This window comes from Strix uralensis, chromosome 23 (assembly GCF_047716275.1).
Source record: "Strix uralensis isolate ZFMK-TIS-50842 chromosome 23, bStrUra1, whole genome shotgun sequence".
Classification (NCBI taxonomy): Eukaryota; Metazoa; Chordata; class Aves; order Strigiformes; family Strigidae; genus Strix; species Strix uralensis.
The window spans coordinates 78,703-100,545 of NC_133994.1; positions in this window are offsets into that span (position 1 = coordinate 78,703).

Consider the following 21,843-nt stretch of genomic DNA (forward strand, 5'->3'; position numbering starts at 1 on the left):
CTCCCACTTCTTTTCGGCCTCCAATTTTTTCTAGCCTCTACTTCTCTCCAGCCTCCCACCATTTTTCGGCCTCCCACTTCTTTTCGACCTCCAATTTTTTCTGGCCTCTACTTCTCACCAGCCTCCCACCATTTTTCGGCCTCCAACCCCTTTTTGGCCTCCCACCCCTTTTCGGCCTCCAATTTTTTCTGGCCGCTATGTCTCTCCAGCCTCTCACCCCTTTTTGGCCTCCCACCCCTTTTCGGCTTCCAATTTTTTCTCGCCTCTGCTATTCACCGCTCTCCCACTCCTTTTTGACCCCCCAATCCTTTTCAGCCTCCAATTTTTTCTGGACTGTATTTCTCAACAGCCTCGCACCCTTTTTGGGCCTCCCACCCCTTTTCGACCTCTAATTTTTTCTGGCCTCTACTTCCCTCCAGCCTCCCACCATTTATCGGCCTCCCACCCCTTTTCGGCGTCCAATTTTTTCTGGCTTCTACTTCTCACCAGCCTCCACCATTTTTCGTCCTCCCACCCTTTTTTGGCCTCCCACTCATTTTTGGCCTCCATTTTCTTCTGGCCTCTACTTCTCACCAGCCTCCCACCATTTTTCGGCCTCCCACACCTTTTCGACCTCCAATTTTTTCTGGCCTCTACTTCTCTCCAGCCTCCCACCCTTTTATGGCCTCCCACACATTTTTGGTCTCCCACCCCTTTTCGGCTTCTGATTTTTTCTGGCCTCTACTATTCACCGCTCTCACACTCCTTTTTGGCCTCCCACCCCTTTTCGGCCTCCAATATTTTCTAGTCTCTACTTCTCTCCAGCCTCCCACCATTTTTCGGCCTCCCACCCCTTTTTGGCCTCCCACCCCTTTTCGGCTACTAATTTGTTCTGACCTCTACTATTCACCGGTTTCCCACTCCATTTTGGCCTCCCACCCCTTTTCGGCATCCAATTTTTTCTAGCCTCTCCTTCTCTCCAGCCTCCCACCATTTTTTGTCCTCCCAGCCCTTTTTGGCTTCCCAACCCTTTTTGGCCTCCCACTCATTTTGGCCGCCAATTTTTTCTGGCCTCTACTACTCTCCAACCTCCCACCCCTTTTTGGCCTCCCACCCCTTTTCGGCCTCCAATTTTTTCTGGCCTCTACTTCTCTCCAGCCTCCCACCCTTTTTTGGCCTCCCACCCCTTTTTGCCCTCCCACCTCTTTTCAACTTCTGATTTTTTCTGGCCTCTACTATTCACCGGTCACCCACTCCTTTTTGGCCTCCCACTTCTTTTCGGCATCCAATTTTTTCTGGCCTCTACTTCTCTCCAGCCTCCCACCCTTTTTTGTCCTCCCACCCCTTTTCGGCTTCCAATTTTTTCTGGCCTCTACCTCTCACCAGCCTCCCACCATTTTTCGGCCTCCCACACCTTTTCGACCTCCAATTTTTTCTGGCCTCTACTTCTCTCCAGCCTCCCACCCTTTTATGGCCTCCCACACATTTTTGGTCTCCCACCCCTTTTCGGCTTCTGATTTTTTCTGGCCTCTACTATTCACCGCTCTCACACTCCTTTTTGGCCTCCCACCCCTTTTCGGCCTCCAATATTTTCTAGTCTCTACTTCTCTCCAGCCTCCCACCATTTTTCGGCCTCCCACCCCTTTTTGGCCTCCTACCCCTTTTCGGCTACTAATTTGTTCTGACCTCTACTATTCACCGGTTTCCCACTCCATTTTGGCCTCCCACCCCTTTTCGGCATCCAATTTTTTCTAGCCTCTCCTTCTCTCCAGCCTCCCACCATTTTTTGTCCTCCCAGCCCTTTTTGGCTTCCCAACCCTTTTTGGCCTCCCACTCATTTTGGCCGCCAATTTTTTCTGGCCTCTACTACTCTCCAGTCTCCCACCATTTTTTGGGCTCTCACCCCTTTTTGGCCTCCCACCCGTGTTTGGCCTCCCACTCATTTTGGCCACCAATTTTTTCTGGCCTCTACTCCTCTCCAACCTCCCACCCCTTTTATCGGCTTCCCACCCCTTTTCGGCTTCTGATTTTTTCTGGCCTCTACTATTCACCGGTCTCACACTCCTTTTTGGCCTCCCACTTCTTTTCGGCCTCCAAGTTTTTCTAGCCTCTACTTCTCTCCAGCCTCCCACCCTTTTATGGCCTCCCACACATTTTTGGTCTCCCAACCCTTTTCGGCTTCTGATTTTTTCTGGCCTCTACTATTCACCGCTCTCCCACCCCTTTTTGGCCTCCCACCCCTTTTCGGCCTCCAGTTTTTTCTAGCCTCTACTTCTCCCCAGCCTCCCACCATTTTTCGGCCTCCCACACCTTTTCGACCTCCAATTTTTTCTGGCCTCTACTTCTCTCCAGCCTCCCACCATTTTTTGGCCTCCCACCCCTTTATTGCCTCCCACCCCTTTTTGGCCTCCCACTCATTTTGGCCGCCAATTTTTTCTGGCCTCTACTTCTCTCCAGCATCCCACCCTTTTATGGCCCCCCACACCTTTTTGACCTCCAACCGCTTTTCGGCTTCTGATTTTTTCTGGCCTCTACTATTCACCGCTCTCACAGTCCTTTTTGGCCTCCCACCCCTTTTCGACCTCTAATATTTTCTAGCCTCTACTTCTCTCCAGCCTCCCACCCTTTTTTGGCCTCCCACCCCTTTTTGGCCTTCCACCCCTTTTCAGCTTCTGATTTTTTTCTGGCCTCTACTATTCACCGGTCTCCCACAACTTTTTGGCCTCCCACTCCTTTTCGGCCACCAATTTTTTCTAGCCCCCACTTCTCTCCAGTCTCCCACCCCTTTTTGGCCTCCCACCCCTTTTCGGCTTCTAATTTTTTCTGGCCTCTACTTCTCACCAGCCTCCCACCCCTTTTTGGCCTCCCACTTCTTTTCGGCCTCCAATTTTTTCTAGCCTCTACTTCTCTCCAGCCTCCCACCATTTTTCGGCCTCCCACTTCTTTTCGACCTGCAATTTTTTCTGGCATCTACTTCTCACCAGCCTCCCACCATTTTTCGGCCTCCAACCCCTTTTTGGCCTCCCACCCCTTTTCGGCCTCCAATTTTTTCTGGCCGCTATGTCTCTCCAGCCTCTCACCCCTTTTTGGCCTCCCACCCCTTTTCGGCTTCCAATTTTTTCTCGCCTCTGCTATTCACCGCTCTCCCACCCCTTTTTGACCCCCCAATCCTTTTCAGCCTCCAATTTTTTCTGGACTGTATTTCTCAACAGCCTCGCACCCTTTTTGGGCCTCCCACCCCTTTTCGACCTCTAATTTTTTCTGGCCTCTACTTCTCACCAGCCTCCACCATTTTTCGTCCTCCCACCCTTTTTTGGCCTCCCACTCATTTTTGGCCTCCATTTTCTTCTGGCCTCTACTTCTCACCAGCCTCCCACCATTTTTCGGCCTCCCACACCTTTTCGACCTCCAATTTTTTCTGGCCTCTACTTCTCTCCAGCCTCCCACCCTTTTATGGCCTCCCACACATTTTTGGTCTCCCACCCCTTTTCGGCTTCTGATTTTTTCTGGCCTCTACTATTCACCGCTCTCACACTCCTTTTTGGCCTCCCACCCCTTTTCGGCCTCCAATATTTTCTAGTCTCTACTTCTCTCCAGCCTCCCACCATTTTTCGGCCTCCCACCCCTTTTTGGCCTCCCACCCCTTTTCGGCTACTAATTTGTTCTGACCTCTACTATTCACCGGTTTCCCACTCCATTTTGGCCTCCCACCCCTTTTCGGCATCCAATTTTTTCTAGCCTCTCCTTCTCTCCAGCCTCCCACCATTTTTTGTCCTCCCAGCCCTTTTTGGCTTCCCAACCCTTTTTGGCCTCCCACTCATTTTGGCCGCCAATTTTTTCTGGCCTCTACTACTCTCCAGTCTCCCACCATTTTTTGGGCTCTCACCCCTTTTTGGCCTCCCACCCGTGTTTGGCCTCCCACTCATTTTGGCCACCAATTTTTTCTGGCCTCTACTCCTCTCCAACCTCCCACCCCTTTTATCGGCTTCCCACCCCTTTTCGGCTTCTGATTTTTTCTGGCCTCTACTATTCACCGGTCTCACACTCCTTGTTGGCCTCCCACTCCTTTTCGGCCTCCAATTTTTTCTGGCCTCTACTTCTCTCCAGCCTCCCACCCTTTTTGGCCTCCCACCCCATTTCGGCCTCCAATTTTTTCTGGCCTCTACTTCTCTCCAGCCTCCCACCCCTTTTTGGCCTCCCACCCCTTTTCGGCCTCCAATTTTTTCTGGCCTCTACTTCTCTCCAGCCTCCCACCCTTTTTTGGCCTCCCACCCCTTTTTGCCCTCCCACCTCTTTTCAACTTCTGATTTTTTCTGGCCTCTACTATTCACCGGTCACCCACTCCTTTTTGGCCTCCCACTTCTTTTCGGCATCCAATTTTTTCTGGCCTCTACTTCTCTCCAGCCTCCCACCCTTTTTTGTCCTCCCACCCCTTTTCGGCTTCCAATTTTTTCTGGCCTCTACCTCTCACCAGCCTCCCACCATTTTTCGGACTCCCACCCCTTTTTGTCCTCCCACTCTATTTTGGCCTTCAATTTTTTCTGGCCCTTACTTCTCTCCAGTCTCCCACCCCTTTTTGGCCTCCCACCCCTTTTCAGCCTCCAATTTTTTCTGGCCTCTACTATTCACCGGTCTCACACTCCTTGTTGGCCTCCCACTCCTTTTCGGCCTCCAATTTTTTCTGGCCTCTACTTCTCTCCAGCCTCCCACCCTTTTCTGGCCTCCCACCCCATTTCGGCCTCCAATTTTTTCTGGCCTCTACTTCTCTCCAGCCTCCCACCCTTTTTGGCCTCCCACCCCATTTCGGCCTCCAATTTTTTCTGGCCTCTACTTCTCTCCAGCCTCCCACCCCTTTTTGGCCTCCCACCCCTTTTCGGCCTCCAATTTTTTCTGGCCTCTACTTCTTTCCAGCCTCCCACCCCTTTTCGGCCTCCCACCCCTTTTCGGCCTCCAATTTTTTCTGGCCTCTACTTCTCTCCAGCCTCCCACCCTTTTTTGGCCTCCCACCCCTTTTTGCCCTCCCACCTCTTTTCAACTTCTGATTTTTTCTGGCCTCTACTATTCACCGGTCACCCACTCCTTTTTGGCCTCCCACTTCTTTTCGGCATCCAATTTTTTCTGGCCTCTACTTCTCTCCAGCCTCCCACCCTTTTTTGTCCTCCCACCCCTTTACGGCTTCCAATTTTTTCTGGCCTCTACCTCTCACCAGCCTCCCACCATTTTTTGGCCTCCCACACCTTTTCGACCTCCAATTTTTTCTGGCCTCTACTTCTCTCCAGCCTCCCACCCTTTTATGGCCTCCCACACATTTTTGGTCTCCCACCCCTTTTCGGCTTCTGATTTTTTCTGGCCTCTACTATTCACCGCTCTCACACTCCTTTTTGGCCTCCCACCCCTTTTCGGCCTCCAATATTTTCTAGTCTCTACTTCTCTCCAGCCTCCCACCATTTTTCGGCCTCCCACCCCTTTTTGGCCTCCTACCCCTTTTCGGCTACTAATTTGTTCTGACCTCTACTATTCACCGGTTTCCCACTCCATTTTGGCCTCCCACCCCTTTTCGGCATCCAATTTTTTCTAGCCTCTCCTTCTCTCCAGCCTCCCACCATTTTTTGTCCTCCCAGCCCTTTTTGGCTTCCCAACCCTTTTTGGCCTCCCACTCATTTTGGCCGCCAATTTTTTCTGGCCTCTACTACTCTCCAGTCTCCCACCATTTTTTGGGCTCTCACCCCTTTTTGGCCTCCCACCCGTGTTTGGCCTCCCACTCATTTTGGCCACCAATTTTTTCTGGCCTCTACTCCTCTCCAACCTCCCACCCCTTTTATCGGCTTCCCACCCCTTTTCGGCTTCTGATTTTTTCTGGCCTCTACTATTCACCGGTCTCACACTCCTTTTTGGCCTCCCACTTCTTTTCGGCCTCCAAGTTTTTCTAGCCTCTACTTCTCTCCAGCCTCCCACCCTTTTATGGCCTCCCACACATTTTTGGTCTCCCAACCCTTTTCGGCTTCTGATTTTTTCTGGCCTCTACTATTCACCGCTCTCCCACCCCTTTTTGGCCTCCCACCCCTTTTCGGCCTCCAGTTTTTTCTAGCCTCTACTTCTCCCCAGCCTCCCACCATTTTTCGGCCTCCCACACCTTTTCGACCTCCAATTTTTTCTGGCCTCTACTTCTCTCCAGCCTCCCACCATTTTTTGGCCTCCCACCCCTTTATTGCCTCCCACCCCTTTTTGGCCTCCCACTCATTTTGGCCGCCAATTTTTTCTGGCCTCTACTTCTCTCCAGCATCCCACCCTTTTATGGCCCCCCACACCTTTTTGACCTCCAACCGCTTTTCGGCTTCTGATTTTTTCTGGCCTCTACTATTCACCGCTCTCACAGTCCTTTTTGGCCTCCCACCCCTTTTCGACCTCTAATATTTTCTAGCCTCTACTTCTCTCCAGCCTCCCACCCTTTTTTGGCCTCCCACCCCTTTTTGGCCTTCCACCCCTTTTCAGCTTCTGATTTTTTTCTGGCCTCTACTATTCACCGGTCTCCCACAACTTTTTGGCCTCCCACTCCTTTTCGGCCACCAATTTTTTCTAGCCCCCACTTCTCTCCAGTCTCCCACCCCTTTTTGGCCTCCCACCCCTTTTCGGCTTCTAATTTTTTCTGGCCTCTACTTCTCACCAGCCTCCCACCCCTTTTTGGCCTCCCACTTCTTTTCGGCCTCCAATTTTTTCTAGCCTCTACTTCTCTCCAGCCTCCCACCATTTTTCGGCCTCCCACTTCTTTTCGACCTCCAATTTTTTCTGGCATCTACTTCTCACCAGCCTCCCACCATTTTTCGGCCTCCAACCCCTTTTTGGCCTCCCACCCCTTTTCGGCCTCCAATTTTTTCTGGCCGCTATGTCTCTCCAGCCTCTCACCCCTTTTTGGCCTCCCACCCCTTTTCGGCTTCCAATTTTTTCTCGCCTCTGCTATTCACCGCTCTCCCACTCCTTTTTGACCCCCCAATCCTTTTCAGCCTCCAATTTTTTCTGGACTGTATTTCTCAACAGCCTCGCACCCTTTTTGGGCCTCCCACCCCTTTTCGACCTCTAATTTTTTCTGGCCTCTACTTCCCTCCAGCCTCCCACCATTTATCGGCCTCCCACCCCTTTTCGGCGTCCAATTTTTTCTGGCTTCTACTTCTCACCAGCCTCCACCATTTTTCGTCCTCCCACCCTTTTTTGGCCTCCCACTCATTTTTGGCCTCCATTTTCTTCTGGCCTCTACCTCTCACCAGCCTCCCACCATTTTTCGGCCTCCCACACCTTTTCGACCTCCAATTTTTTCTGGCCTCTACTTCTCTCCAGCCTCCCACCCTTTTATGGCCTCCCACACATTTTTGGTCTCCCACCCCTTTTCGGCTTCTGATTTTTTCTGGCCTCTACTATTCACCGCTCTCACACTCCTTTTTGGCCTCCCACCCCTTTTCGGCCTCCAATATTTTCTAGTCTCTACTTCTCTCCAGCCTCCCACCATTTTTCGGCCTCCCACCCCTTTTTGGCCTCCCACCCCTTTTCGGCTACTAATTTGTTCTGACCTCTACTATTCACCGGTTTCCCACTCCATTTTGGCCTCCCACCCCTTTTCGGCATCCAATTTTTTCTAGCCTCTCCTTCTCTCCAGCCTCCCACCATTTTTTGTCCTCCCAGCCCTTTTTGGCTTCCCAACCCTTTTTGGCCTCCCACTCATTTTGGCCGCCAATTTTTTCTGGCCTCTACTACTCTCCAGTCTCCCACCATTTTTCGGGCTCTCACCCCTTTTTGGCCTCCCACCCGTGTTTGGCCACCAATTTTTTCTGGCCTCTACTCCTCTCCAACCTCCCACCCCTTTTATCGGCTTCCCACCCCTTTTCGGCTTCTGATTTTTTCTGGCCTCTACTATTCACTGGTCTCACACTCCTTGTTGGCCTCCCACTCCTTTTCGGCCTCCAATTTTTTCTAGCCTCTACTTCTCTCCAGCCTCCCACCCTTTTTGGCCTCCCACCCCATTTCGGCCTCCAATTTTTTCTGGCCTCTACTTCTCTCCAGCCTCCCACCCTTTTTTGGCCTCCCACCCCTTTTTGCCCTCCCACCTCTTTTCAACTTCTGATTTTTTCTGGCCTCTACTATTCACCGGTCACCCACTCCTTTTTGGCCTCCCACTTCTTTTCGGCATCCAATTTTTTCTGGCCTCTACTTCTCTCCAGCCTCCCACCCTTTTTTGTCCTCCCACCCCTTTTCGGCTTCCAATTTTTTCTGGCCTCTACCTCTCACCAGCCTCCCACCATTTTTCGGACTCCCACCCCTTTTTGTCCTCCCACTCTATTTTGGCCTTCAATTTTTTCTGGCCCTTACTTCTCTCCAGTCTCCCACCCCTTTTTGGCCTCCCACCCCTTTTCAGCCTCCAATTTTTTCTGGCCTCTACTTCTGTCCAGCCTCCCACCCCTTTTCGGCCTCCCACCCCTTTTTGGCCTCCAATTTTTTCTGGCCTCTACTTCTCTCCAGCCTACCACCATTTATCGTCCTCCCACACTTTTTCGACCTCTAATTTTTTTTGGCCTCTACTTCTCTCCAGCCTCCCACCCTTTGTCCTCCCACCCCTTTTCGGCTTCCAAGTTTTTCTGGCCTCTACCTCTCACCAGCCTCCCACCATTTTTCGGACTCCCACCCCTTTTTGTCCTCCCACTCTATTTTGGCCTCCAATTTTTTCTGGCCTCTACTTCTCTCCAGCATCCCACCCTTTTTTGGCCTCCCACTTCTTTTCAGCCTCCAATTTCTTCTGGCGTCTACTTCTCACCAGCCTCCCACCCCTTTTTGGCCTCCCACCCCTTTTTGGCCTGCAATTTTTTCTGGCCTCTACTTCTCTCCAGCCCCCCACTATTTTTCGGCCTCCCCCCCTTTTTGGCCTCCCACTCTGTTTCAGCCTCCAATTTTTTCTGGCACCTACTCCTCTCCAGCCTCCCACCATTTTTCGGCCTCCCACCCCTTTATGGCCTCCTACCCCTTTTTGGCCTCCCACCCCTTTTTGTCCTTCAATTTTTTCTGGCGTCTACTTCTCTCCAGCCTCCCACCCCTTTTTGGCCTCCCACCCCTTTTCGGCTTCTAATTTTTTCTGGCCTCTTCTATTCAACAGCCTCCCACCGCTTTTTGGCCTCCCACCCATTTTCGGCTTCCAATTTTTTCTGGCCTCTACTATTCACCGGTTTCCCTCTCCTTTTTGGCCTCCCTCTCCTTTTTGGCCTCCAGTTTTTTCTGGCCTCTAAATGTCTCCAGCCTCCCACCCTTTTTTTAGCCTCCCACTTCTTTTTGCCTCCCACCCCTTTTCGGCTTCCAATTTTTTCTGGCCTCTACTATTCACCGGTATCCCACCCTTTTTTGGCCTCCCACCCCTTTTCGGCCTCCAATATTTTCTAGCCTCTACTTCTCTCCAGCCTCCCACCATTTTTCGGCCTCCCACACCTTTTCGACCTCTAATTTTTTCTGGCCTCTACTTCTCTCCAGCCTCCCACCATTTATCGTCCTCCCACTCCTTTCGGCCTCTAATTTTTTCTGGCCTCTACCTCTCACCAGCCTCCCACTATTTTTCGGCCTCCCACCCCTTTTTGGCCTCCCACTCTATTTTGGCCTGCAATTTTTTCTGGCCTCTACTTCTCTCCAGCCTCCCACCCTTTTTTGCCCTCCCACCCCTTTTTGGCCACCCACCCGTTTTGGGCGTCCAATTTTTTTCTGGCCTCTACTTCTCTCCAGCCTCCCACCCCTTTTTGGCCTCCCACCCCTTTTTGCCCTCCCACCTCTTTTCGACTTCTGATTTTTTTTCTGGCCTCTACTATTCACCGGTCACCCACTCCTTTTTGGCCTCCCACTTCTTTTCAGCCTCCAATTTTTTCTAGCCTCTACTATTCACCAGCCTCCCACCCCTTTCTGGCCTCCCACTCACTTTTGGCCTCCAAGTTTTTTTCTGGCCTCTCCGTCTCTCCAGCCTCCCACCATTTTTTGGCCTTCCACTCCTGTTTGGCCTCCAACTTTTTCTAGCCTCTAATTCTCTCCAGCCTCCCACCCTTTTTTGGCCTCCCACCCCTTTTCGGCATCCAATTTTTTCTGGCCTCTACTTCTCTCCAGCCTCCCACAACTTTTTGGCATCCCACCCCTTTTTGGCCTCCAATTTTTTCTGGCCTCTACTATTCACTGGCCTTTCACCCCTTTCTGGCCTCCCACACCTTTTTGCCCACCACTCACTTTTGGCATCCGATTTTTTTCTGGCCTCTACTTCTCTCCAGCCTCCCACCTTTTTTTGGCCTCCCACCCCTTTTTGGCCTTCAATTTTTTCTAGCCTCTACTTCTCTCCAGCCTCCCACCCTTTTTTGGCCTCCCACCCCTTTTTGGCCTCCAATCTTTTCTAGCCTCTACTTCTGTCCAGCGTCCCATCATTTTTCCGCCTCCCGCTCCTTTTGGGCCTCTAATTTTTTTCTGGCCTCTAATTCTCTTCAGCCCCCCCCACCTTGTTATGGCGTCCCACCCCATTTCAGCCGCCACTTTTTTGTGGCCTCCACTTCCCTCCAGCCTCCCACCCTGTTTTCACTGCTGTGCCCCCAGGCACACCAGCTCCAACCCAGACATAAACAGGCGCAGACCAACACTGCACACATACAAGACAAATGCTGTGACAGAGACATTAAAACAAGCTCTCTTAGAATGACCCCCCTCAGCCAGAGAATGTGCCATATGTGAAGACCTGGGAGGCCATGAGGAATATTCCATGGCAGGCTGAGAAGTGCCACACGCTGTGGCCTGAGACAAAAACAGATGGGAGCAACTGGGCTGAGGCAGGTGCAAGACACCTTACTTCGAGGCCTAAGCATGTAAGGATGCAGGGTAGAACTCCCAGGAAACGTCTTTACAAAAATGGACTGCTCGAGACCAGCAATGTTAACGCAGTCTGGAACAATGCCGCAAAAGCAGACCGACCTGAAACTTCCACACCTATCCATGCTTTAAGCTTGTAATGAAATTTAAAAAAGCACCCGACCAGCACTGTGTCAATGACTACAAGCAGTCAAGACCCGAGGGATGGTGCCTGAAGCACACGCTGTGCTACTTCAATGCAAAGAGCGACGAGGATGTCGTGACCCAAGGAAGCTCTAGGACACATAAAACAGAAAACATGAACTACACAATAACACAGCCATAGGCTGGAACTGCCCTGCCCGACACATGGCAGTCTTGTGCAGAAAGGTCACCTGCTCCTTTTCCCTCCCAAAAGGCACTGTTCCTGGATAGTCCTCTCACCTACGCTAACTTGAAAACTCCTCCCTGCAATTCCCAACCTTGGGCTCACCCCAGAGACCTCTCCCAAACACCAATCCCTCAACTTATCTGGGGGCTGGGAGTCTGAAGCCATTTTTCCACAACAACCACATCAGCTAACCTGGATATTCTTATGGACACCAGGTTCCTTGTGGGAGGCATTGGCCTGCCAGCCTTGCACAGCCTCTGAGAAAGTGCTAGGCTTTGATGAAAAACAGGCCTTGGATGAAAGATAAGAGACTGTTGAGTTATGCCAAGGTGGCAGGGAAAAACAACGGACAGCTGCAACACTAAACTGTGGAAAAGTACTGGACTGTGAGAAGATGCTACCACGAGAACAGCGCGTGAACAAGAGGGTGATTGGTCGGCACAGTGCGCGTTAGAGTGTCTTAGGTCTTATGCTGATAGGAGAAAAGGTTGATAGCTAATTGCTGACTTGTTAACTATGAAGTAAGAGCTTTGCCGACAGCATCCGAGAGCATAAGCATGTATCATTGTAACAATAAACACTCTCTTTCTCTCCCTTCTTCTCTCTGGATTTCTTCGGGAGTCCATGCCTCAGTTGCCACAGTTCCTCTTCATCATCTGCACAAAAACAGCACCAGGAGTCAGCACCATGTTGGCTGACACAGCCCTCTTCTGCAACACGCTCCTCCTCAAAAGCATCAGACTTTCTGCTCACCTGCTCCATACCGGTTTCGGTGTTGAACACTATGGCGATCATCGCTTGTGGCACCTATGACATCAAAAGACAAAACATCGTAGTTGTGCTTGTGTGAAAACACTGGGGCCGTGCTCCTCCTCTCTACTACCCCAGCTCACTTCAAATGCTCATCCTATTCCAAAGGCTGCCTACACAGCACCTGCAAAACAACATGGTTCTCTGCAGGGAATTAGGAAAGGCAATGAGCCATCCCGTACCCTGAAAGACCCTGCGCCTTACATCCCTCCCCCTTTTCTGAGAAATGCTAAAATTCCATATACAAATGCACACAAGATGCTCATTCTAACCCTTGTTACATTATCTCATCTTTGGTCCTATTTAGACAGATGATATCAACAACTTACAATGTGTACAGCAATACTAGGGAAAAAAACAAGCTCCCATCTTCAACAAAGTTAGAAAAGCCAGGAAAATACAACACATATGCTATTAAGCCATCTTAAACACACACACCCACCACCACTTAATACAAAATTACTTACCTGAAAATAAACCACTACGTGCCACTGCACTTCCTCTTATATATGCTGCTGAACCTTGACTGATCCTGAAACTCTTACCTTGGGTAGCTCTATTTCTGTGATTATCAAAACACACCTGCCCAAAGAGCTTTGACAGCTCAAAAGCTGCTATTTACACAAGGACCACTAGAGCACTGACCTCAGAGAGGCCCAAGAGCAGAATGACCACCCTGAGGAGAGGCTGTGGTTTATATACCCCAGGCCCCACCCACCACCCTGACCACAATCACCTGGGAAAGGGGAGGGGTGAACCACCAGAAGGCATAAAAGCAGCCAGGGGAGCAGAAGCAAGTTTTCTCACCTGCCTTAAGTTTACTGAATGGAAAGTGCTGTTTGAAGAAAGCGACACTTACTGGAAATGACAATATCTGCTCTCTCGCTACATCTATTGCATCAGTGATGTGACTGGGTAGGGAATTAAAATTAGCTTTTCTGAGGTGGTATAGATAGAAAAAGACAGATATTGTACTAAGCTATCAGCTAAATAACCAATACTAACTGTACTAACCTGTACTAACCAATCAGCTAAATGCAATAACAATATCATTATCCAAAAGGATGTGCTTTAGTTTCCTATGAAAAAAATGAAATGCTATGGGGTTACGCTTCTTTTCTAGCAAGACCACGCAAGCTACCTAACTTCTAACAGAACCATGTTCTGGATAGGAGTAAAGAACAAAGCACAGTGAGATGGAGAAATCACTATAAAAGGGATGAGGAGTCCTGCTGGGGCATGGTGGAAGAAAAACAGGGTCAGGGAGCAAGAGAGAGGGAAATAGAGAGAAAGTGATGAGAGGGGAGCAAAAAGGAGAGAAAGAGAGAGAAATTAAATGAGGGGAATAAGGAAGGTGGGAGGAGAGGAGAGAAATAGATGGAGAAGAAGCCAGAAGGGTTGATAGAGTAAGAGAGAGACAGACAGATCAGGGCAAAGAGAGGGACAACAAGAAAACTGTGGTACGCTGCAGGATGAGGAAAAAGGGGCAGAGAGAAGGACAGAGGGGAATAATGGGATAGGGAGCTTGACAAGGGGATATAGTGATGGGACAAGCCATGATATGGAGATACACATTCAAATGGTTAGGGAGAGGATGGAGGAACTAAGACAAAGCAGGAAGGGGGTGAGGCAGAGATGGAGAAAGAAACATTAGAGAAATGGATAGAGTGACTGGACAGAGTCAGAGATAGAAAACCAAAGGACAGTGCAAGATAGGAAACTAGAGAATCAAGAAGAGAGAGAAGAGACAGAGATCTTGAAGACAGGTGAGGGACAGGGAGCCAGAGAGCAGGAGATGACTGCGGAAGAGAGAGGGACACAGAGCAGGATGCTGGATTAGAGAGCAAAGAGCAACAGAGAATGACAGAGAGGTGGAGTACGACAAAGAACAGAGACAGAGAACAGGACAGAGAGATGAAGCAATAAATAATTGAGACAGGGAGCAGCACAAAGGGTCAGAGAAAGGATGAGATAAACAGGGAGGAAAAGAGGGACAGCAAGATATAGAATAAGGGGGGTGGGCATCAATGACCAAGGTAAAGGGATACAGAATGCCAGGGGAGGAGGGAGAGAGAGCAACTCAGAGACATGGAGCAGCACAGACAGGCACGGAGAGGAAAAGAACGCTAGGGAACAGGCCAGAGAAGTTGTGGGCAAAAACAGACCGATGCCGATCAGGACCAAGAACTGGAAAAGGAAAAAACCAGCACTAGGCTACAGGAGAGAGGTGGAGGATGAAAAAAAGGAAGGAGAGGGAGAGGAACAAAGGCATCTAGAGAAAAAGGGAGAGATAGAAGAAGACACAACAAGAGGGAGTGGGAGCAGGAGAGAAGAAGGAGAGCAGAGATAAAGGGAAGCAAAAACATCACAGCAGTGTGGGATAAAGAGGGAGCCAGGGGAGAGCCCAAAACGCACAAGAGGGGCGACAGGGCCCTGAGGGTCTGCAACTCACCCCAGCCGTCGCTCTCAGCGCTGCCAGGAAAATTTGCCAGTTCAGAGCCTTCTTTCTCCTTCTCTCCTCCCTTCCTCTTTTGTGGCTCCAGTCACTTGGCTGTCCTCCCCCTAAAAGAATACATGGGTGTCTCTTAGTTCTTACGAGACACGGTTTCCTGTTCATGCAGCCTCACTCACTCACGCACTACGCAGCTGTACCGCACTTGGGGTGACGCACACAGACCCTACGGTGCACGTTGGCAGTCTGGCTTGCTGCGGACTATGAAGAGGGCTGCTTCCTCATCCAGAGAGGCAGGTTGTCTCTTCCTGCAGTGGGAGGCAGGTGCTGCCCAGATGACCTTGTTTTTCTTCTTCGTTCCCTTTCTCCAGCCTCTCCAGCTTCAGCCGTGGCAGCTCCTGTCCATATCCAGAAAACATCCCAGGGGCCTGCCCCTTTTCACCTCTATGCTGAGAGGAGCACAAGGCCAGGCAGAGACACCCCACACAGTTCTGAGGTGGGTCCAGTCAGCAGCATCCCCAGGGAAGGAACAGGCAAGCACAGCCTCAGTGCAGCCTCTGGGATAAGGAAAGATGAAGCGACTACCATTATTACCATAGATCACCCCTGGCCGGAGCCCCTCCTTCCACAGGGGCTTCTGCAGATGCACCAAGGGCCAGCTTGCTGCCATTCCCACAGGGCTTGGGGGTGACCTGGGGCTATGGGACAGGCTTCAGGGGAGGTGCGAGAGCTGGGGCCAGCTGCATGGTGTGGGTGAGGCCAGTACCAGCTCAAGGGCAGCTCTGGAAAGCTGGGGAGGCACCCAGCACCAACCCCTGGTGGGGACACCCATCTTCTTCCCCTCTTCCTTTCTACCAGCTCTCAGGTCACTATCTGGGGCTCCACTGGCCCAGATCACCTCCAGCAGAGTGGAGGCATGACACAGCAGGCGGTGTGAAGCTTCCTGTCCCACCGCTGCCATGGGGCCAGCAGGCAGGAGGTGCCCCCACACCTGCCAAAGGGGCTTGCTGGCCTCAGCGGTGGCCTTGGCCCTCACCCACCACCAGGAATCACGCCCAGCAAGTCATCATACTGCGGCAGCAGGAAAGCCGGCTCTGGCAGTGCTGCGCACCTGTGCAGCGCTGGCACTGCAGTCCTGCACTTTGCATGCCAAGTGCCCGCCGACAGCATGCACGTGAGGTGGCAGCAGCACTTCCTTACCAGGAGGCAGCACCAAGTGTGGCCGCACCACCCCACAGGCATTGGAGCATCACGTTGATGTTACTGGTGGGTGGCAGTGTGGGGCATGGGGGCACCTCTGCGTCGCCCACCTGCAGTACCATGTTGCGTTTGCCAGACAGCAGCAGTGAGTGTGGGGGAGCGCCACACCCCACACGAGCAGCGGCTGAGCGGCAGTACTGCTCGTCGGATGCCGGGCGGTGCGCCACTGCGCACACACTCTCAAGGTATGGGCACAATGCTTTTTGGGAAGCAGCCAGAAGCCCACAGGAAACCACATGAAAGCAGAAACAAAACTATCCCTCGTGCTGCATTACAGGGGCTGTAGTGGTAGCAAGGCCTATGCTGTGCTACGCACACCCGTGAGCAATGCAGCTGCCTGGCAGCGAAGTCTGCAAAACCTACAGCTCCTGGCATGTGCTAGCAAACACAGCATGGCTGCCCAAGCCAAGTGCTGGAAGACCACACATCCCAGCACGCCCCAGGGAACCAACGTGGCTGACCAGAAACCCCATACACCAGGACTACAGCTCCTGCTATGTTGTGAGAGGCAGCTTTCCCTACTTTCTGATGCTGCAGGGACACCATTGTTCACCCCTCCCAACCCCCACCAACGCACCCAGAAGCCCCATCAGGCGCAGCCCTGGACAGCCTGCCCCACAGTGTCCCCGTCACCGGCTTCAACACCAAGCAGTGTCCCCCCGCTGCTCTGTGCCACCCCCTTGCCACCCTGCAGACACCACCATCCTCCTTATGAGCTCCTTCCCCAGGAGCTGCCAGTTGATTGTACAGCTCCACTCACCTTCTCTCTCGGTGCAGCCACAGCCCAGCAACACTCAGCAACTGCTCTGCTCCTCCCTTGGTTTACAGCAACCCCTCTGAGGGCTTCCCTGCTTTCAACAGCAGCACCCACCCCTCCACCTGGAGCAACCCCTTTACAGGGAGGGGCCACTGCCATCAGTCTCATTGCCCACACCTGGGGCCCCTCCAGCTCCAGCCCACAGCTGGAGGCCATCCCCCCACCCCCACAGTGCATCATCACCCCTCTCCTGGGCTCCCTCACAGCCCCTCACCCGGGGCAAAGGAAGCACAAAAGGCAGCCAGCAGCCAGCAAGTGTTTACTCAGTCACACACATAAGTCACAGAAGGGAGTCTGCTCCGGGGCTCAGGGCCCCTAATGCTCCCCCTGCCCCTGGCGCACATTGGCGCTTGTTCCCAGAGCCATGCTCCTCAGGCCAGCAGGGAACAGTCAGTCAGTCAGTCGGCTCCTGGAGCAACGGGCTGCTGGGCAGAGCTGGAGATTGCCAAAAATGAGGAGCAGGGTGCAGGACACTAGAAGACAGGAGAAAAGGGGCAGCCAGCTGGCCAGTATGGGGGTAGTGAGAAAACAAGAGGCGAGGAATGGGGTGGTGAGAGGATGGGGACAGGGAGCCCAACACGGATATAGAGAAAGAAGCAACAGGGAGAGAAGAAAAGAGGCAGCAGAAAGAGGAAGAAGGAGCAGGACAGAGACCAACAAAGAAGGATGAGGAACAGGACAGAGATGCAGAAAAAAACCTGGGATGGGCAGTACAACAGACATGGAGGAAAAAAGAATAGGGGCAGGGAGCTAGACCAGGAGAGATGGTGAAAGACAAAGCTACAAAGAACAGGGCACAGAGGGAGGAAAAAGCAACAGCAACGGGGAGTCAGGACAGCAAACAATGGAGGAAAAGGGCAGGGGAGGAACATAAATCAAGCCACAGAGCTACATGTTACAGGGCAGAGAAGGAAGAATTAGGAAACAGGGACAGAGAGACAGTAAAAAAGACACCTGGAGACAAAAAGTAATACCAATGCATACAGAAAGAAGAGGGGGGAAATTCTAAAACAGGGGAAACAGAGACAGTGAGATGGAGAAAGGACAAAAGCAACAGACTACAAGGCGTCAAGAGAGGAATTACTGAATAGTAACAGAGCGCCAGCCAGAAACAGACCACGCAAGAGAAAAGATCACACGGGGTATAGGGCACAGAGGAAGGAATTCAAAAACCAGGGACAAGGAGCCAGACAGAGAGACACGCAAAAATTAAATGGGGAAAAGTGACAGACCGCAAGGCAGAGAGGGAGGAATTGATAAATAGGGACAGGGCACCAGACAGAGAATGAGGGAGAATGGGAAAAAAAAAATAGCAGCAAGCTACAGGGAAGAGGGAGGAATTAAAGAACAGTGACTGGAAGACAAACAGAGAGACATGGAGAGAGAAGACAAAAGAGCGATGGGCAACAAGATGGATAGGGAGGAAATAAAAAAATAGCAGAAGGAGCTGGCCAGAGAGAAAGACACCGAGGAAAAAGGCCAGACAGGCTATGAGGGGCAGAGGTAGGAATAAAAAAATGGGGACATGGAGTCGAACAGAGAGAGATGGAGATCACAGGGAAGAGCAGCGGGTGCAGGAAGAAGAGGGAGGAATTAATCAATAGGGACAGGGAGCTGGACAGAGAGGGATCGAGAAAGGCAACAATAGTGGCAGGGTACAGGGCAGAGAGAGGGATGACCTACAAGATGGGGACAGGGAGCTGCTCCAAGCAAGATGGAGAAGGAAGATACAGGTGAGCATAAAAAGCTGAGCAGCATCAGAAAGAGAGGAGTCTAGGAGAAAGACAGGGAGGGACCAGGACACACAAGAGGGATGAGAGGGCCCCAAGCGCTCGGGACTTATCGCAGCTCTCAGTGCTGCTGCGAGAATTTGACAGGTCAGACGACTCCTTCTCTTTGTCTCCTCCCTTCCTCTTCTGGAGCTCCAGTTGCCTGGCTGTCCTCCACTTCAGAGAACATGTAGGCGTCTCACAGCTCTTACGAGATGAGGCCTGCTAGACACGGAACCTCACTCGATCACACACTACGTGCAGGAGTAGGACAGAGGAAAGAGAGAGAAACTGATAAGCAAGGAGCAGAACAGATGGATCGAGAGAGAAATGGACTGAAAAGAGGAGCGAGAGCGGTACAAAAGGTACAGAACAAGCTGGAGTGGTTGAGGAAATAAGAGAAAAACCCGCACAGATCAGGACAACTAGAGGGAGAGATTAAAACCATGGCTGGGCTGCAGGATTTGAAAAAAGCCAGGGAGCACAACACAAGAAATAACGGGACACTGAGCTGGGCAGGGGGATATAGCAAGAAACAATGGGACGGGCAGTGGCATGGAGCTCTACAGGCAAAATGTTTGGGAGAGGATGGAGGACAGAGAGAAGAGAAAAGGGACAGGCAGCAAGGCAGTGATGGAGAAAGGAACAGCAGCAACCGAGAGATAAGGAGAGGGACAGGACCGAGGCAGAGAGGTGGAGAAAGAACGCCAAGCCAGCGATGGGTAGCAGGCCAGAGGGATCAGAAAACAGAGGAGGCAGGACAGAGGCATCTAGAAGAGAGGTGAGGGACAGGGAGCCAGACAGCAGGAGATGACTGCGGAAGGGAGAGGGACACAGAGCAGGATGCTGGCCTGGAACCAACAAAAGCAACAAAGAGAATGACAGAGAGGTGGAGCATGAGAAAAGACAGGGACACATAGGATACATGAACCAATCAATAGCCGAGGCAGGGAGCAGCACAAAGGGTCCGAGAGAGGGTGAGGTGAAGAGGGTGGAGGACGGGGACAGGGAGATACAGAATTAGGGAGGTGGGCGTCAGTGAGCAAGACAAAGAGATAGAGGTGGAGAAGGGGGGAGGGCAAAAGGCAGTCAAGGACACATAGTGGCACGTGCAGGCACAGAGAGAAAAAGAATGAGTGGGAACAGGCCAGAGAAGTTGTGGGAGAAAAGGGATCGATGCCAATCAGGACAAAGAATGGGAAAAGGAAAAAAACAGCGCTAGGCTGCAGGAGCGAGACAGACAATGAAGAAAAAAAAAAAAAAAAGGAGAGGAAGCAGGACAAAAAGAAAAAGGCAGAGCTAGAAGAAGAGAGAGAAAGAGGGAGAGGGAGCAGGACAGAAGAGAGAAGAGCAGAGGTAAAGGGAAGCAAAAAAAAAAAAAAGTCACATCAGTGTGGGATAGAGAGAGCAACAGGGGAGAGCCCACATGCACTCGAGGGGCAAGAGGACTCCGTGGTCCCAGGACTCACCACAGCTCTCGCTTTCAGCGCTGCCAGGGAAATTTACCCACTTCAGACCCTTCTTTCTCCTTCTCTCCTCCCTTCTTCTTCTGTAGCTCCAGTCCTCCCCTAAAAGAATACGCGGGTGTCTCTCAGCTCTTATAAGCCCGGCCGAACGCAGCCCCGCGCGACACAGCGCGGCTCCGGGCAGCGCCGCCGCCGCCCGACCCCGCCGCGGAGCGGCTTCTGCCCCAGGTCCCGCCGCACCTCGCGGCGCCCCCCGTCGCGGCTTTCCCCGGCAGCCGCCAGGAGACCGACCGCGCGGCCCCGTTCTGCTGCTCCCTCGGCTCGCACCGGCTCCTCCTCCAGCACCGCCCCGGACAGGGAGGAGCCGCGGCCCCGCGGCCCACCCCTGGGGCTCCTCCAGCCCGTCCCACGCTACACACACACTCCCCCCCCCCCCCCCGCCCCCGCGCGGTAACTATAGCGACCAAGACCATTAAACGCCTAAAGTGCCCCTCAGTCCTCCGAACTCGCGCTCTATGACCTGCCAGTCCTCCAGTCCCGGGAACGCAGCTGCGCATGCGCGCTGGGCGGGGAGCAGAGCAGCATGGGCCGGGGGGGGGAAAACCATGAGTCGCGCATGCGCGCTGAACGAGGGGCGGAGCCAGCGTGGGCGGTGGGGCGGAGACAGGAGCCGCGCAGGCGCACTGGGCGGGGGCGGAGCCAGCGTGAGTGGGCGGAGCCAGAAGTCGCGCATGTGCACTAGGCGGGGGAGGAGCCAGCATGGGGGGCGGAGCCAGGAGCCGCGCGTGCGCGCTGGGCGGGGGGGCGGAGCCAGCGGGAGGGGTGGAGCCAGGAATCACGCATGCGCAGGGACGGACCCAGCGTGGGAGTGGGCGGGGCCAGGAGCCGCGCATGCGTGCTGGGCGAGGGGCGGAGCCAGCATGGGCGGAGCCAGAATCCGTGCATGTGCGCGGGGCGGAGCCAGCAGGTGCGCATGCGCACTGGGCGAGGGGTGGAGCCAGCGTGGGAGTGGGCGGAGCGAGGAATCGCGCGTGCACACTGGGGGGGGGGTGGAGCCAGTGTGGGAGTGGGCAGGGCCAGGAGCCGCGCGTGCGCGCTGGGCGAGGGGCGGAGCCAACGTGGGCGGGTGGGCGGAGACAGAATCCGCGCATGTGCGCTGGGTGGGGGGCGGTGGAGCCAGGAGTCGCGCATGTGCACTGGGCGGAGCCAGCGTGGGAGTGGGCGGGGGCAGGAGGCGCGCATGCGCGCTGGGCAGGGGAGGAGCCAGCGGGGGCGGAGCCAGGAGCCGCGCATGCGCACTGGGCGAGGGGCGGAGCCAGCGGGGGGCGGGGGCTGAGCCAGGAGCCGCGCATGCGTGCTGGGCGTGGGGGCGGAGATAAATCCGGCCTACAGTACCCGCTTTTGGCCACACGGTGGCAGCAACGAACACGAAGGCGGGCACGCCCGATCGCCGGGCTGCAATAAGTGATTTTTAATCACTCACCTGGGACAACCCCAACGGATGATCCACTCTGGAAAACTGACCCGTACCGGATAATCCTCACCAGAGAACCCCCAGCAATGCCCCTCAAACAGCCGGAGTCTCACCCCGGATTTTCCCCAAATTGGGTCTGGGTTTGGGTTTTTTTATTTCTGTAACACAAAAACTGGGGGTTTTGTGCTTTTTGGAAATACTCCACTTCGGTCTTTTTCAGGACTTTTCCACATCAAAATTGGTGATTTTTGGTTTTGTGCATGAAAATGGGTTTTCTGCTCTCCAGCTGCACCAATCCAGGCAGGTTTGGCTGTCCCAGTAGCCCCAAATTGAAGGTTTTTTTCCTCCATTGCAGACCCAGACTCAGGGTGCTTAGGGTATTTTTGTGCCATGGCAGCGACACAGGGCTGTCCCCGCTGTCAGGGGGTTAACGGCCGCCAGGCAAACCTGGCCCGGGGGGACCCAGGTTTTGAAAAACAAAAACCCCAAATCCTATTCCGGCATCTTGAAAAAATAACACAGAAGAAAGTTCCATCAGAATAAGGGTCAGGATATCAGTGGAGCTCGGGGAGGACTCTGC